At 36.2% G+C, this 17117-nt stretch overlaps 1 long non-coding RNA gene across 1 annotated transcript in view; it reads right to left on the reverse strand.

The window, feature by feature from the left end:
- The window catches only part of LOC134743590 (uncharacterized), a 199626-nt gene that overhangs the window by 133316 nt on the left and 49193 nt on the right, over positions 1-17117 (reverse strand). Inside the window, exon 2 of the long non-coding RNA XR_010128031.1 lies at positions 1514-1550. This is a non-coding gene — a long non-coding RNA (uncharacterized LOC134743590). The remainder of the gene's footprint in view (positions 1-1513; positions 1551-17117) is intronic.

Here is a 17117-nt window from a genome sequence, read left to right on the forward strand (position 1 = left end):
CAAGTCGTTTTTTTTTCTATTAACTTTTAGGGATGTATGAAAATAAAAACGCGAAGATTTGAAGAGTGCTCAGCTTATGCCTTTAAATGCTGGGGAGCCTAAATGTCAAGCAAGCCCTTTGGGTCAGCAGTATTGAGGGTGGCATGCTCAGACGGTTATCGACCGTAAATTTGCGTTTTATTTCCGTTTTACAAGACGTTTGAATAGGAATCAAGTTATTTAGTCCTTTTGGCCAGTCAGAAAAATTAAGTTAAACTTTACTTTGTTCATATAGTTTGGCTACCATATAGTTTAGACTCAATTAGGTAAAATAAATATGGTAACTATGTAGAATTACTCTAGATATTAAAGTTTGTTAACATACAAAAGGTCCATATCATATCTGCAAAACCCATCAGACCCTCGTCGGACCCTGTCTGGCGTGCGCTTGTACAGTTTTGGTATTTCGCATGAACATGTTTTTGTACTTGCGAGTCATTAATGCTCTAGCTGTGGTGAAATGTCGAAAATATTATGATAAATATTGTGTTCACTGGCGGGCATTTAATGATTTTCGACTAATATTCAATCAAGTCATACAGTTAAAAACCCTTAACTTTTTGCACGAACTATTTATTAGGTATATGAGATTCATTGATAGCAGACGCGTAGAATGATCTATTACACCTATTAACTTTATATTTTTGACTGCAAATGAGGAAGTATTAGAGTCCATAATTAATAATCATGCCTGAATAATGGTCTTATCAAACCTCTGTAAGCTGCATTGCCATTACCCCTATATTGTATTATTGTGCCAACGTATGTTCATAATAACTATAATAAGTTTACATTGTTGCCAACAGTTAATTAATCAGCTAATGAAGATAAATCCTATTATATTTTTTTTTTATTTACAGTGGTTTGATTTACATTTTAATCTAGAATAGAGTTTAACCGTAATTTCCTTCTTCATCGTTTAAGATTTGGCATAAAATATCATTATACAATTCTTACAAATAACGGTAGACCGTTCTGCGAATTATTCTATTGTAGATGTTGTTCGAATTGTTCTATGTCAGACTTGTAATAGTATCTACGAAATATTTATTTTATTTTATACATTTATAACGGAACGACTATCATTAATTGACCGTTATTAGCAAACACATCAATGATTATAAGCATTGAATATATCAATGAATATATGTTCGTCGAATTGAGACCCCATGCCTGCGGGCTCCTTCGCTCTGCTAATAATAAAGGCTAAAGAGCTCAGTAAGAAACAACGGGTCACTTCTGTTACTTTGTTCGGAAAGGGCGTTCTTGGAGGTAACTGTACAATTCAATCTTTAAAATACTCTCCTTGTAAGAGATTATATCTATTTAAGACATCAGCTTCTGTAAGTACATGTCTGAAATCATTCTCAAATTCCATTCTTTGTGACAAGTTCGATGTAATAACTAACAAACCATTAACCAAGTCATAAAAAACTCCGTACATATAACTACATAGTATCTCACTCGCACATACCTCGGCGATGGTTCCTTTGTTACGATGTACCAACAATCTGAAACAAACAAGAAACACATTAACACTGAAAATTACTACATGACCTAAAAAGCCATATGGGGAAAACATAAGACAATGAATGAGACTTATTGTGTCATAAAAGTGAGGTAACAGTTTATTGACCCTAAAGGCATCTTATCGTTACATTTGCATAAGGATGGTTATACACGCGACCTTTTGCTGGTATCCGCTAACTCTCCCGTTACATGACGAAGAGTTTGAGCTTCTGAATATCTAATCCATACTGGATCCATACTGGAAAGAAATCAATTGATACCTACGAACACGTTTCCTGTTAGGAAGTAAATAGTTTTACAATCTAATTCGAGGGAGTGAGTTGGATACGGGTTCAATGTTCAATACAAAACAATTTTGATTTGATTAAAGCAGATAACTGGTTTAAGTTTTTAGTATAGGTAATATAACTCCAGTTCTATTAAATATATTAATAACGGGTCACTCACGTGTTTTAAGTCGAAAACGCTCGACATGTTTCACTCCGTACCGAGGAGCGTCATCAGGAGCTTGCGTCGACGGTGACGGACCGGCGCAGACTCGAGTCCGGTACGGAGTAAAACATGTCGAGCGTTTTCGACTTAAAACACGTGAGTGACCCGTTATTAATATATTTAATATGTCTGTGTGTCACGGAAGTTTTGTTATTAAAATCTACCATTCTACTCGTACTTTTAGAACTCACATTGATAGAATCGCATCTTCTGATAACACGACACGATCTACTTTCGAATTGGAAAGTTAACTATTTTAAACCTTACTGCCTCAAAATAAGGCATAACAAAATCTGAGAAGCAATCTACTGCAATCCAGCAATTTATCTTAAAAGTTTGAACATCTATTGCAAGTTGAATCTCAAAGTATACACAATAGATTTGTATTCTACAAATTCTGTAACTTAATAAAGAAGTTAAAATGGAGTTCGACTTATTTTTAACGAATTCTGTTCAGCTCCATTTAAGCATATTTCTTGTTTAAGTGATACCTTAATTTGAATTAATTTCGCACTTTGAGTAAAATCAAGGCTTTTATTAGGAGTTTTTATAGCGGCGGTTCTCGAAAGTGACAATGACAAGAAATTAATTTCCATTGTTATGTGCGTGTGTTAGGTATTTAAAAATTTTTATATGCCAATTTAAGTAATTATAGTTTAGAGGTATTACGTCAATGGTAAAATATTTTAACATTACTATGCCAGCAAAACTGTAAAGTACCTACAAAGATAATAAGTATACTAAATTCGTAAGTTATTACGAATACGATACGAAATTTAGTATTAAATCTTCGAAAACACAAAACAGAATCAAATGCATTATTGTATTCTTATCTACGATGATAGTTAGTGGAATCAGTTATAAAATTTAAATATAGAATAATATAGAAGTACTCCTTAATCGTCATAAAGTGTAGATGAATAGCTACAAAGAGCGAGAATCGCAAATGACTAAGCATGGTGCTGTTCAAGTTTGGTCTCACGAGGTTGCATCACAACTCCTCCCATAATCGCCCCAGACGCTTACTTATCGCCAACTAACTTATGTTTAGTTCACACAAATTGTGGATGTTGATTTATTAAGCTGAGTCTGATATTACTGTCAGAATTCTAGATGCGCAGAATGTAAATAGGGCCCACTCCTCGTGAATGCTCGACGGTTAAGATGTCTGTTTTAGGGATGATATGGCAACGAGTATACACGGTGACAAAAGCAGTTTATATAATTTTTTATCTGTAGGTAAATGAGTTCAACAACAATTAGTTTTTTGTAGGTACAATGAAATATAATCACAAACATAGGTACCTACATCAATTTAATTAGTATAAGAAAATATTGTCTTCGGTTACCGCGATAGTTACTCATGAAATTAAACTTTAATAGGGAAGATGGCTTTTCTCTACCACCAGCTTGGGATCCTGTAGTCCACCTGATAAAGGAGCAAGCGAGACATAGACTGTGAGACCGTAGTGTTGGATGATGCTGGACATTCTGATGTTTTGAAAAGATGTGTCCCGCCGAGTTTGTTGCCGGTCCCATATTGGGATACCCTCCTACAATTTAGGAGGGAATTAAATCTTCTCGGGTCCGTGGTGTAGGGTTGGAGCCGGCATAGTTTATTTTTATCGCGTATATATATATATCTTTACTTGAAAAATAATTATAGTGTATAACTAGCCTTATGAACCGATTTTGCATGTACAACCAGCCTTAAAGTTTGTAGTCTATGATTGTTCATTATTTTAGTATGTGGGTATTTTTGCATTTTGTAATTTTTCCTCAGTCACCCGTTGACCACGAACGCTGTAAAGAGTTCGAAACGTCGGGATGTATTATAAATTCAATATACGCGATATAATCCGTTTTCATAGTTTTATTTCATTAGTATAAGAAAAGTTTTTTTTTCGTTTTAAATAATGAAATTATCTAAAAACATGTTAAGCAATTAAGTCCATATGAATGGCGATTTTTTTAAAGGCCATGTCAGGATAAGCTAAGTGAATCTGCCTCCAGGTGGCCCCCAGCGAGTTTTGGCTTGTAATTTTTATTAATGATGTGGCTTTCTATTAGTAACAAGTATGCAAATGTATTGTAGCTTATCCTGGCATAGCCTTTGACATAGAGTAGGTAACTTATACTAGAGCGGTACTCTCATAGTAAATTTTGTAACCCCAGTAAATTCACTGTCATCTGTCGACACACTTTAAAACTAAAAATGAAGATTTATAAAAATACGATAAAATGTATTTAAATATGGATAAATGATTTTTTTTAATTTTTAACAAGCAGAAACGTCTGCGATCGATGCTATTAAGCTTAGAATAAATTTAAAAGTGGAAAAATTACTGCCTTGGGTGAGACTTAAAAATTAATTAATTAAGTTTTTTATTATTATTAATTAATTGAAAAATTAATTTAGAATGGGTAGCACATCGTAACTGGTGAATTTCCAATATGACTTGGAACTCCGGTGGCCGTTTAAGAAGTGTAACACTCTTACGGTAGATGTCGCTAGGGTCCCCTAGACCCATATAGTGGGAAGATTTGCTGACTATGGATGAGGTCTTGGTGGCTCAGTTGGCAGAGCGCTGGAGTATCGATCCAGAGCCCGTGAGTTCAAGTCTCACCCAAGGCAGTAATTTTTCCACTTTTAAATTTATTCTAAGCTTAATAGCATCGATCGCAGACGTTTCTGCTTGTTAAAAATTAATTTAGAATGGGTAGCACATCGTAACTGGTGAATTTCCAATATGACTTGGAACTCCGGTGGCCGTTTAAGAAGTGTAACACTCTTACGGTAGATGTCGCTAGGGTCCCCTAGACCCATATAGTGGGAAGATTTGCTGACTATGGATGAGGTCTTGGTGGCTCAGTGGGCAGAGCGCTGGAGTATCGATCCAGAGGCCGTGAATTCAAGTCTCATCCAAGGCAGTAATTTTTCCACTTTTAAATTTATTCTAAGCTTAATAGCATCGATCGCAGACGTTTCTGCTTGTTAAAAATTAATTTAGAATGGGTAGCACATCGTAACTGGTGAATTTCCAATATGACTTGGTACTCCGGTCGCCGTTTAAGAAGTGTAACACTCTTACGGTAGATGTCGCTAGGGTCCCCTAGACCCATATAGTGGGAAGATTTGCTGACTATGGATGAGGTCTTGGTGGCTCAGTTGGCAGAGCGCTGGAGTATCGATCCAGAGGCCGTGAGTTCAAGTCTCACCCAAGGCAGTAATTTTTCCACTTTTAAATTTATTCTAAGCTTAAATGATTTTTTTTATTTGCATTAATTATTTTTATGATTTTGACCCATGTTCTTTCACTGATATGCGTTAAAATTGTTAAATAACAAACGAAACCGTCAACGCCACCTATACGACAGTAGGCCAAAGCTAGTAGCGCCCTCTGATCGAGAATCAAATTTTCTTTATTTTCAAGGCACGTTTTTTCCTTAGACTGTATCCATCTATTACGGAGTTATATCTATCTTTGCCTTTGAGAAAGCTGATTTCACCGTAAATAAAGGCGAAAAAACATTTTCATAAATCGGTGTATTTAGGCTTGTTTTAAGAAAATAAGAAAACTGAATCTGAGATCTATTTTCCTAAAAGTATTGTCCATAAAATCTACTGAGGTCGTTATCGTCAGTAGATAGCATACATACTTCAATTTTATTTTATTTTATTTTATTCTCGGTGTCACCAAAAGAAGCGCGGACGTGGCAGGCCCAGACGGAGATGGCGGGACGACTTAGACACCTTCATCGGTAACTGGCCGGAAAAAGCACAACAGCGGGAGTTGTGGAGATCAAAGGGAGAGGCCGTTGCCCAGCAGTGGGACACTTAAACGGGCTATTAAAAAAAAATAGTCTGCATCTTCTCAAATTATTTTTTTCGCCAGACCCTAATCTGTTAAACAAAAACCTTTGTTCCTTTTGTACGTGCGCGTGTCCATTGTTGGTGAGCGCGTGACCATTAATAAGTTTGACATATCTATAATAATTCAATGTTTTAAGAACAATAATAACTGCATCAATAAATTGCTCTGATTTAGATTAAGATAATATTTGTAAAACTTGACAATTTAAAAGTACTTAGCAACAAGTACTTTTAAATTTGAATTGCCTATTTGAATAAAGAATATTTTGACTCTTGACTTGACTCATTGTATATCAGCGAGTGGCATGCGGTCACCAACAATGGCCACGCGCTCACCAACAATGGGCACGCGCACACACAAAAGGAACAAAGGCTTTTGTTTAACAGATTAGGGTATTTGGCGAAAAAATCATTTGAGAAGGTGCAGACTATAAATAGTATTACCAATGTCATCAAAAACAGACAAACAAAGTAAATCAATGAGATAAATTTTCAATACGACATTGCATATTATTGTAAAATGTCTGAAAGGCTTCAACGACAATGGTTTTCCAATAAGTAATCTGATCGTTAAGGCTTTTATTGTTGCTTTCTACCGATAAGCCACTGTGCGACTAACAATTTAAATTAATGTTTTAATTTAAAAACGTTGATTCATTTACATATGATACAGAAACGTGTTGAAACATGTTGAACAATTTTGCCGTGATAAAAAGTAGACAGATGAAATGAAGAGGGCCAACATTCATCAAGACTTTTATAAATGATTTTTAAGGCAGGCACAACGAGTGAATAGGTAATGAGGGGCCGCATTCGGTGCTTTGTTCCAGCATATTCATTACCTGCTACCATTGCCTTTGTTTACAAAAAGTTCTTATTGTTCCCCAACACACCCTCTTGAGAATAAACAAAATATCTAACAATTTTGAGGTCAAGCGCGTTCCTCGGCTAATGGTCGAGGATAATTAACAAAGCAAAAAGCTTAATTAATACAAAAAATCACAATCGCGAGTAAATAGACCTCATAATTAGTATACTTCAAGCGAAGTTTCACGAGAAAAGCGAGCTTCAGTCTGTTTTATTGTAATAAGTGCTTACATTTTTCACATTAAACAAGTAGTTTATATTTGTTTTTACCATTTTGTTCCTCTTGTGAAGAAATTTAGCATTTTTATTTAATACATTCTGGAAGCAATTATTAATAGATGACAATTAACGTCGTCGTTTCAGAAATAATTGAGTATCTCATAGCTAAATTCAGTCACAATGAAGTGTTTAATATGGTATTTGGGAGAAACTAGCTTAACTCGGTATAAGTCGCAACTTGGGAGTTAGGACGAATCAAGTTTTCGGAAGTTACAGTTATACTTGGGCTTATTGCTAGTGTGATAAACTGATTCAACCACTTACAAATTGTCACTTGTTTAGATGAGTAGATCTAAGTAAGTTTTATGTATGTAAATATGTTTTCAAAATAAACACAATTGCAAACGTATTTTTTATAGTCATACTTCAAACATCAAACATCATAAAATTAGTAAATAACAAAATAATTGTTTTGCATTAACTATAATTACTATTATTACTAATTCATATTATTACTATAGGTATACACAATAAATTATACGTATACGTAGCAGATGTTTGTGGTATAGTGTTTATTTGAGTCATTTGTGGGATTGTGTTAATTGTGCAAAATAAAGACATAAATAACCCACTATACATATTTTATTTCAAGAAGCACAAATCACAAAATGGCTAAAGGATCTTATTTGCGACTTATTCTCGAGTTGGCGCGTCGATATTCAAGAGTGCAATAGACTACATCGTCGGAAGCCAGAATCTCCGTATCCATATTTGAAAGGATTTAGCCAACAACACTTGCATCACTAGGAGGCCAATTCTATTTTTCTGTTAAATAGATATGGTTTTTGTTATTTTGATACGCCCTTGACCGTGAACAATCAATGCCGGAATGCAATCAGAAGTAGTTTCATAATGCATTTCGGCTTATTGGTGCGGGTGATTCCTATGCCTGAGTTGGTATTCGGCCGGTTAGTTAAAATATGGCCGGATAGGCCGGATACCGGATAGTGACACACACGACTGAAGGTCGTATCAAAATGAGGTGAAAATCATATTAAATTGTCAAAACAGAATCAGACTAGCGCCGAACTAGCGCCGAGCTTTGCGTATCGAACATTTTCTCTTTGGGCCGCCATTAAGGGGTTAACCTGAATAGGGATAGATTTACATGTCCGTTTACCATTTTATAAATGGCAGAAGGCATCGCAAATATAGATTATAGATTTTTTTGATCCATCTGGTTAAATGCAGTGGACGCAGTGGTCTCTTTTGTAATTGATACCATAATACTGTATGAAGACATGAGTGTGTACTGTCTTTTCCGAAAATCGTTTTTTCCAGATCGCGATTTTTGCCATTCCCAATTTTTACAATTTTATTTTTTCTCAATAGCTTCATTTCCCGAAAGTATTTCTAACCATTCGCATATTTTTCCATTAATTTTATTTTCCAGTAGCTTATTTTCCTGTAATGGTTAGAAAACGTAACAGAAAAATAAGCTACTGGAAAATTATAAAATTGGGAAAATGTGCGACTGGTTAGAAAACGTAACAGGAAAATAAGCTACTGGAAAATAAAATTAATGGGAAAATATGCGAATGGTTAGAAATGCTTTCGGGAAAGGAAGCTATTGAGAAAAAATAAAATGGTAAAAATTGCGAATGGCGAAAATTGCGATCTGGAAAAAACGATTTTCGGATTTTTCTATCTCGCCCACTTCTACAGAACACTTTACTCACCTTCCTTCCTTCCTTTCACTTCTTCTTGTGTACTCTACTCGAAGACATTACTGTAGAACTGGGCGAGATAGAAAAATGTGAATAAAATTTCACTTTTTCTCTATAGTAAATGTGATATATACATTATCTTAAGTTGACCCCTAGGAAACTCTTGATACTGGATAGAAATGGAATCGATTGGCATAAAAAAATAGCATGTGAAAAATAAGTCTTTATTTTCATACAAATTGTATGAAAAAAGTTTTCCTCGATTTGTGGCTTTTCTAGCCGAAAATTATTTTTGGTCCTATACAAGCTTTTGATCCTGAATAGGATTGTGATCGATCGGCATTAAAAAAGAAGTTTGTCAAAAATTACCCTTTTCTCGCTGACCCAATAAGAAAATTAAATGATCAGCCGTTTTTAAAACTGATTTGCAAAAAAAATAGCCGGTAAATCATATTTGTATTGTAGTGTATTTTCCCCATTCCTTTTTGTGTAATATATTATATGTTTATCCTATTAATTTTGTATGTATTTATATCCTTTATCTTTCTGGTACCTTGTTGTACATTTTGCTACATTTGTCACCCTCTTTTCACTTTCTCCTCTCATCTACTCAAAGGTTAACTGGAAGAGATCCCTCAAAGGGATAAGTTCGCCTTTGTACATCTTATTATTTGTACCATGTAATTTTTAATGTGTATATTTGTACAATAAAGAGTTTACTACTACTACTACTAAATCATTTGGACAGCATACAAAAATTTGGCTGGCAATAAATAAAAATCGAGCTACAACTCTTGTTCAGCAAATAATTCACAAACGGTCAACATTATAACCGATACGATCTGCTTAATATGTATGCCGAAATAAAAAAAGTATAAACGTAATTTCATAAGAAATATGTATAGGTAAATTCAAATATAACATTATGGTCCCGTAGCTAACAACATTCGTGAATGTACTAAATAGCATCAAGCTATCGTTATTCAGCTATCATTAATACGTATTTAGTCAAGCTCGTGCTTTGCTGCAAGCAAACTAATGCATGTTGCAGACAACGCACAAGCAAATGAACAGCTCGCTTGATTGCGATGTGAGCCACGTCCTACATACAGGTCAGGTCATCTAAAATTGATGGCATACGTTAGGACCGCGGCGATACGTGTCGTGCCCTCTTGACCGTAAACTATACTCGGTGCATGCGAAGTCACTCGAGACGGAATTTGAGACGCATTGCAGTTTTCAGGGCACACACATACGAATGACTTCCGCGCGTTATTCATACGCTTTTGTAGCAAACTGAAGCTTTCATGGCTTTTACTGTTGCATAACGTGATACAGATTGCGAACTGTGACGTGGTTCAGACTTACGTTTACCTCGGGACTTTAATCTCAAACAACGGCGGCTGCGTAGACGGAGCGAAACGACGCATGGCTATTACCAGAACTGCGATGGAGAAGTTAAGGAAAGTATGGAGGAATCGCAACATTACCAAAGCCACTAAGATCTGGCTCGTGCAAACACGTATTTATTTCCCTTTAATTTTACGCGGCAGAGATGTGGACAGTGCGCGAGTTAGAAAAGGGGAAGATAGATATCTGGAGATATCTGATGCTGGAGGAAGATGCTTGGGATATCGTGGATGGATTTCCGCACCAACGTGTCCATACTTTAGGAGCTCTGCATCACACAGCGTTTGTCGACCGTAGTACAGTCGCGCAAACTGCAGTACTTTGGACATGACATGTCTCTAGGCGAGATAACGACTCCATAGAGCGACTGGTCATACAAGGAAGAGTGAAGGGAACCAGATCGCACGGCAAACCACCTATGCGCTGGACTGACTATTATAAAATCCGCAGAGGGAAACCGCGTATCTGAGTGTGCCAGACAGTCCGCCAACAGAGAGATGGCGGGAGATCGTGCGAAGAGCTGTGTCCGCCTCTACTACCGATGCGGACGCCTCAACGTGACCACGACCGCTCTGTCAAGAGCGATACGACAGAGAATAAGATCGCTATGAACTTGTAGTGGTAATTAGTGAGTTTTGGTGTCACCTGACGTTATGATCCTCTACAAATTCGAACACATATTCGCAGTAATATCTTACTGTGTGAATGAACATTTGTATATCTAATAGTATATTTGAATATGTTAATGCCTGAATTAGGTCAATAATCTTGGGCAGCAAATATAATTGAGACACCACCATAACTAAGTAATGAGCCTAATGCGTCAATTAGTTTCTAGCTAGTAGATTTAGTTATTTAGTATGTGCAACAATACGTAATTAAAAGTAAGTAGTTATTGTACTTATGCGCGTATAATACTATTAGGTACCTATATTATGCATAGCCTATTATTTAAAATTTCTAAGCATACTTCTAATCATATCTGTTGAGTTAATATTAACATACAAATGAAAAAGGTTTTGTTTGACACCGATGTGGTATAAAAAAACACCACACATGATAACTAATGATTTCGACTAGTGATTATGTTGCATTTTTCGAATTTGACACTTTTGCTGTCTGTTCTACTAGACAGGTTTATTTTGGGAACTGTGGAATTAACACAAGCTGACGTAGATATAATACAAACGTAGCATACCGACAGACATCAAGTCACTTAATGGAACTGATCAAAATCAATATTAATTCGAGTCTCAAATTACCAAATGTAATTCCACCCGACGTGTCGCTCCGTTGCGTTAAGCAAACACCAATTACGCATTTACATCAAAACCATTTAATGCGACCTTTTAAAACGTGATTGCAAACGAATATATACGAGTAATAATACTCGTACATACGCGTCTTACGCCAATTGGACAGTCGTAGGACGGAGGCAATATTTACAAATAAATGGTACGTTGGTGATTTTATAATGTCCCTCCCGAGTCATGCATTTTGTCGCTTTCTAATCAACAGTGGGATAAGTACAAGCTTAAAATCTTAAACGCTAATCCTTGTGGAAAAGCAGTATTCACATATCAAAGCTGTGTATGGAATAAGTAAGTGTATTACTCATAGGAATTTTAGTATCTAGTCTAGGTACACAGTATCTATCTATCTATCTAAGTAATTGTCTGACACAGTGTCTATGACATACACGCTAACAATAATAATTATTATTCTCTTGTCAATCACAGAAATCAGACTGAGTAGGCAATCATTTAGCATGTTCGATCGATGATAGGTCAGCAGGCAACTTGATCAGCGCGGTCGCTTCACAGCATCTGTCCTAGTTCCTCTTAATTAAAATAAACACAATATTTCCAAAATATTCCATATTTTTATATCGCAAGCTACAGTGTGCATAAAATTATAATTGGGTTGGCAAATTCAGGTTTAATGTGAAATATTTACGTCAAAACCGAGATACGGGTCGTACGCCACGTCTCTGTGAATTAGTGAGCTACAAATTGGATTATCTCCATATAAAAGGGTTTTATTGTGAGCTAAGAAGACCGTGTGTGCAAATTGATAGGGATTCTGCCTAATCCCGCTCAGATGTAAACGGCAGCTTTTGACGCTGTCATGATTTAACTGTGTGGGTTAGTTACTCCGAGCAAGACGTTCATACATACATTAAATAAATTAATGAAATATTTAATATACCGGGTGGGCCCTGTTACACGAGCAAATAACTAAAACATAAATATATTGTACTCCTCAAACAATAAAACTTTTGTTTAACAACTTTTAAAAATTATGAAGTTTCATACAAATTAATTATTATCGTCAATGTACGCTATCATCATTCTAATTGACGTTGCTTTTCAAGCTTTAAAATAACAAAATTCGCAATAGCTACATTGCGTCTTAGAATAAACTTTAATGTAGGTACTAAAAATCAAAACAAAAATTATTTTTAAAAGTAGCTGAACAAATGTTGGTCAAATTGAGGAGTACAGCCTACAGTTTAACTGATTGCTCCTGTTACAGGGCCCAGGTATAACCGCCAGTCGTTGAGTGTCACGCCATCATGGAACCTCGTGTTCAGGTTCTTTTATTTTGGTATATTAGAAGGAGGCAGCGGCGTACAAGAATATATTGGTAGGTACATGATATTTACAAAATATTTCACGCATATACTCCGTGTAAACGATTTTCAAAGTTACTTTACAAATTTTGTTGTCACTTAGTACTAAGTAAGTTCGCTAAAATCTCGTATACGGAATAAATTATGCCGGGTGAACGTAGCCTTATAATAGTAAATCTTAAATCTTACTGCTTCTCTCGGGCGTATTCGGATTTTAATAATTATATCTGGATCAGATACATAACTGATCCAGATTGAATTATTAATTTCCGAATACGCCTTTTTTTCTCATACGATACATTTTCCGAACTGGACAAAAGGTCAGTTGAAGTGGGGGACTACCCGGAAAGGAAGGACGTTTGATTAGGATTTTCATTAATATATATTACTTTTACTGTAGGTATCATCCTTGTAGCCATTTCGCTACTTAAATAAAAATAATAAAAAATGTATAAAAAGTACCTAATCAAAATGTATGTTTAATAATTTCTATGTATAACAAAAAGTGTATAATTATTGGAAATCATTATCACAGTTACATTACATCATCAAACCATTAATAAAATCCTATTGCACGGTAATAAATTAAATATGATAACAAAAACCTATAAGAAAAGCCACCGTGATTCATTCACGTTTAACAGCGGAGCTATAAGCTTTTCATTGGGATAATAAAATAAATACGAAGCGGGTATAAGCGGAGGACTAGTAATCGCATTCGAGATGTGCTTGACGTGGAGTCCGGTGGACTGTAATGCCGATAAGTCGTGCTAAGGGCCGCTGGGGTCGTTCGTGAGACAACGATGATATTTGCGCTCTTCAAATTAAATTTACCAACGCCTTTTTGAGCATTTGCACTAATTTAGCCCAGTCTCAGTTATACAAACTTTACAATAGTGAGGGATTTATCGTCGACTTTGAGATTCAGAAATTGTCGCCAAGGAATCTAATGTCAGATCTGTTCGCGAATATTGCGAGTATTACGTGTCGGACTGTTGATAATAATTATGAAGTGATATATGGGTGATTCGAAATTTGTAATGGCTTACTTAAGAGGCCGGTGTCGATTTTGGAGCAAAAATGTAAAATTAATAGATTTAGTCGTTGAAATTATACACGTTTAGTTCCGTAATATCGAAATAACAAGTATTGGTTTCTATTAACACGTCTTCTCATCTTGCCTTTATTGATATTAATATTGAGATCGCGAGCGTGCGTCACCGGTAATATATGAAGAGAAGGGGCAGTTTCTAAAAATTCATCAAAAAATTATGGTGGTAAATTGTACAAATTGATGTATAAGAATAGTTTCAGCAAATGTTGTAGATTGTTTACTCGTAAGTATCAAAATTACGTTGAAATTAAGTCGATTTTCAGAGAAATTATCACTTGTTTTAAAGTAATTTCTGGAGAAAATTGAATTCGTTTAACTTTCATTTTCTCGAACTCTAAGTCATATAACAAAAATGTAATCTGATAAAGATCAAGTACAGAATATGTGTAAAACAAATTTACCATTTTTAGAAGTCCAAACTTTACGAAATTCACACATAAGAGCGACAAAATCAGTGCTTTACGCGCGTTTACCTAAACGTCCATCAGAAAAAAAATCATTACTAATTTAGTGAGTGTTTTCAAAAAAATTATAAGAGGCAAGATAAGAAGACGTGCTAATAGAAACCAGTACTTGTTATTTTAATTAGGTAACAAAAGGTGTACAATTTCACCGACTAAATCTATCAATTTTACATGTTTGCGACTAAAATCGACACCGGCCTCTTACGTACTTACTTGGTTGGCGCGATGACCCAATATGAGCTTGGCCTCAAACAGAAGAGCACGCCATTTTACTGGTCCAGCGCGGATCACGCCAGCTTTCGCCAACGCCGAGCTCATGGAAATCTAGCCCCACACTATCCGCCCACCGATATTTAGGATGACCTACAGGATGGCGTCTAGACGGTCGACCCAAGTATGCTCTTTTGACTGCCCGATCTTCACCCCTCCTTTCGAGGTGGCCGAGCCAGCGGAGAACATGTGCTTTGGTCTCAACTATTATATTCGGCTCAGCTATCAGAAACCTGCTCTAATCGGCATTCTTTAGAATCCTCCAATCTAACTGCCATCGTCTCTTTCGACGGGTCTCAGAATCTTCCTTAACACCTTACATTCTGCGACTAGAGGGCTACCCCCACCATTTAATTAATAGATTATCGACGGGTTGTTAAAACACGGTTTACCTGAATCTCTGTTTTTCATTTTACTGGGGCTTTAATTATCAGTGACTACAACCGGTGAAATCCGTGTCAAAACGTCAGTCTCTAAAGTAAACAAATTCATTCACGATTGACCCAGGAAAAAACACATAGGACATAGTTCGTGCACGACGTCCAAGGAAACATAGGGGAAGCACCCGCTTGCTCCCATGCCACGACCATCTAACCAATTTCAGAGAAGACTTTTCTTAATGAAACACAGAAACTCAATATTACAGTACTTATCTTTAGTTCCTGATTTACACGTGATAAGAAAACAATCACAGCATCAGTTTACCAGGCCCCGTGGTAAACTGATTATATGATAATCTGATCTGAAGTCATGTGTGGTGCGGAAAGTTGGAGGAGCAATTACACATGTACATAATGATAACAGGTAAACTTGGTAGATTAATAGGCAGATCGTAAACCATTCCCGAAGCTCAAATTCAGCTGCCAAAAGAGCTTAGCAATTAAATTCTGGTAAAAATCTCCATCTAGAGATCTTACAAATCTTCAATGTTCGCGGTAGCCACCGAATCTGAGGGCCTACTTCGAACCACGTTCGACGTATTGCCTCCCTGTCACATTTACGTACGAATTTACAAGTGCGACAGAGAGGGAACACGTCGAACGTAGTTCGCGGTAGGCCCTCTGAGAATGACTTTACATGTCACAGCACACTTATTAAATAACATAATTTAATTGAGAGCGTAGATGCCGTATCAAGCGTCTTATTTAATATTCCATTTCGTGTTCACCCACTCCTAGATTTGCATTTTAGGTGAGTTCAGAATCAAATTTGATGCCCGGTTATGTAATGAATGAACTCGTGTTTTGTAGCATTACAATTTTTTTCAGCAAATGTTTTATTTTTAGCAAAAATGTATAAAATAGATACATAATAGTATTTTATACAATCGTGATATAATAGAGAGCTTTTCATCAGTCGAGTACCGTGTTTAAGCAACGAAGCTTGCTGTTGCATATGAAGTTGTAATACACAGATTATACTCGACGAGTAGAAAAAAAAACATTTTTCTCAGTCAATTCCACCTCCCTAAAAGCTCTGCTAACTGCAGTGAACACACGAGTTAACTACCTACTATAAAAATACACAAATAACATCATCCTTATTGAGACGATACCTGATGCACAAATGCTCGTTTTTTATTTATCATTTTCGTCGTCGTTTTTTATCAAACGTCCAATTTTAATCTTACCCAAAATTTAACATGTCTGCATGATTTGTTTCTTATAATCGAAGGTAGATTTATCTGAACTGAAGGTAACGCTTTAATTTAACTTCATTTACCACAGAAGCGACCAAAGGTCCCTACTTGTGACCCGTAAGCTTATATTGCTTACCTTATACTCTTGTCCTAAACCAAAATAGCACATTTACCTTTGCGACTCATAACGGGATAAGCCCTTTTGGCCAAGCATGTAATAGTCGAACGTTATCCCTTTGCGTTTCGCTCAGGCGTCTGGTAGTGGTGTAACGTTAATAAGTAATTAGTATATCCCTATATTGCCAGTCAACGGGGATAATGGTTCTACCTTCGTATTGTACTAATCGCTTCTTGAGCAGATTCTTGCTTAAGGAGAGCAAGTGTAAGTTTGAACTTGATATTTGTAATTATTATGCGTAATCGAAGACTATACTTAACGAATAGGTTGTCAGTCCTCAACGACTGATCGTCTGCGATCAGTACAGGTTCATTTAGGTATTCCCATTGCTTACCAAGCACAAGCGAGTCGAAAGCTTAAGACTCGAGGGAATAAGAATAATTTTAGGTAATAATTCGAGATTCCACTGATACTTTCGTCCTCTTCAGAATTTCGCAATCTGACGATTTGCAGTTTGTGCGCGCACGGGAACTCGAATTTCCTAAAACCTAGTACTAACCGTTCTGCAAATATGGGAAACATAATATTACGCATCTGTCTCACTAGCGAATAACTGCGACCTGCTCGTGTAAGACTGCACGAGACCATGAGAACCAAATTTATTATTTTTGAGATTCGTTTGAACTTTGCCCGAGCTCGGCCAGCAATTGAAATACCATCCT

Source organism: Cydia strobilella, chromosome 8 (assembly GCF_947568885.1).
Source record: "Cydia strobilella chromosome 8, ilCydStro3.1, whole genome shotgun sequence".
NCBI lineage: Eukaryota > Metazoa > Arthropoda > Insecta > Lepidoptera > Tortricidae > Cydia > Cydia strobilella.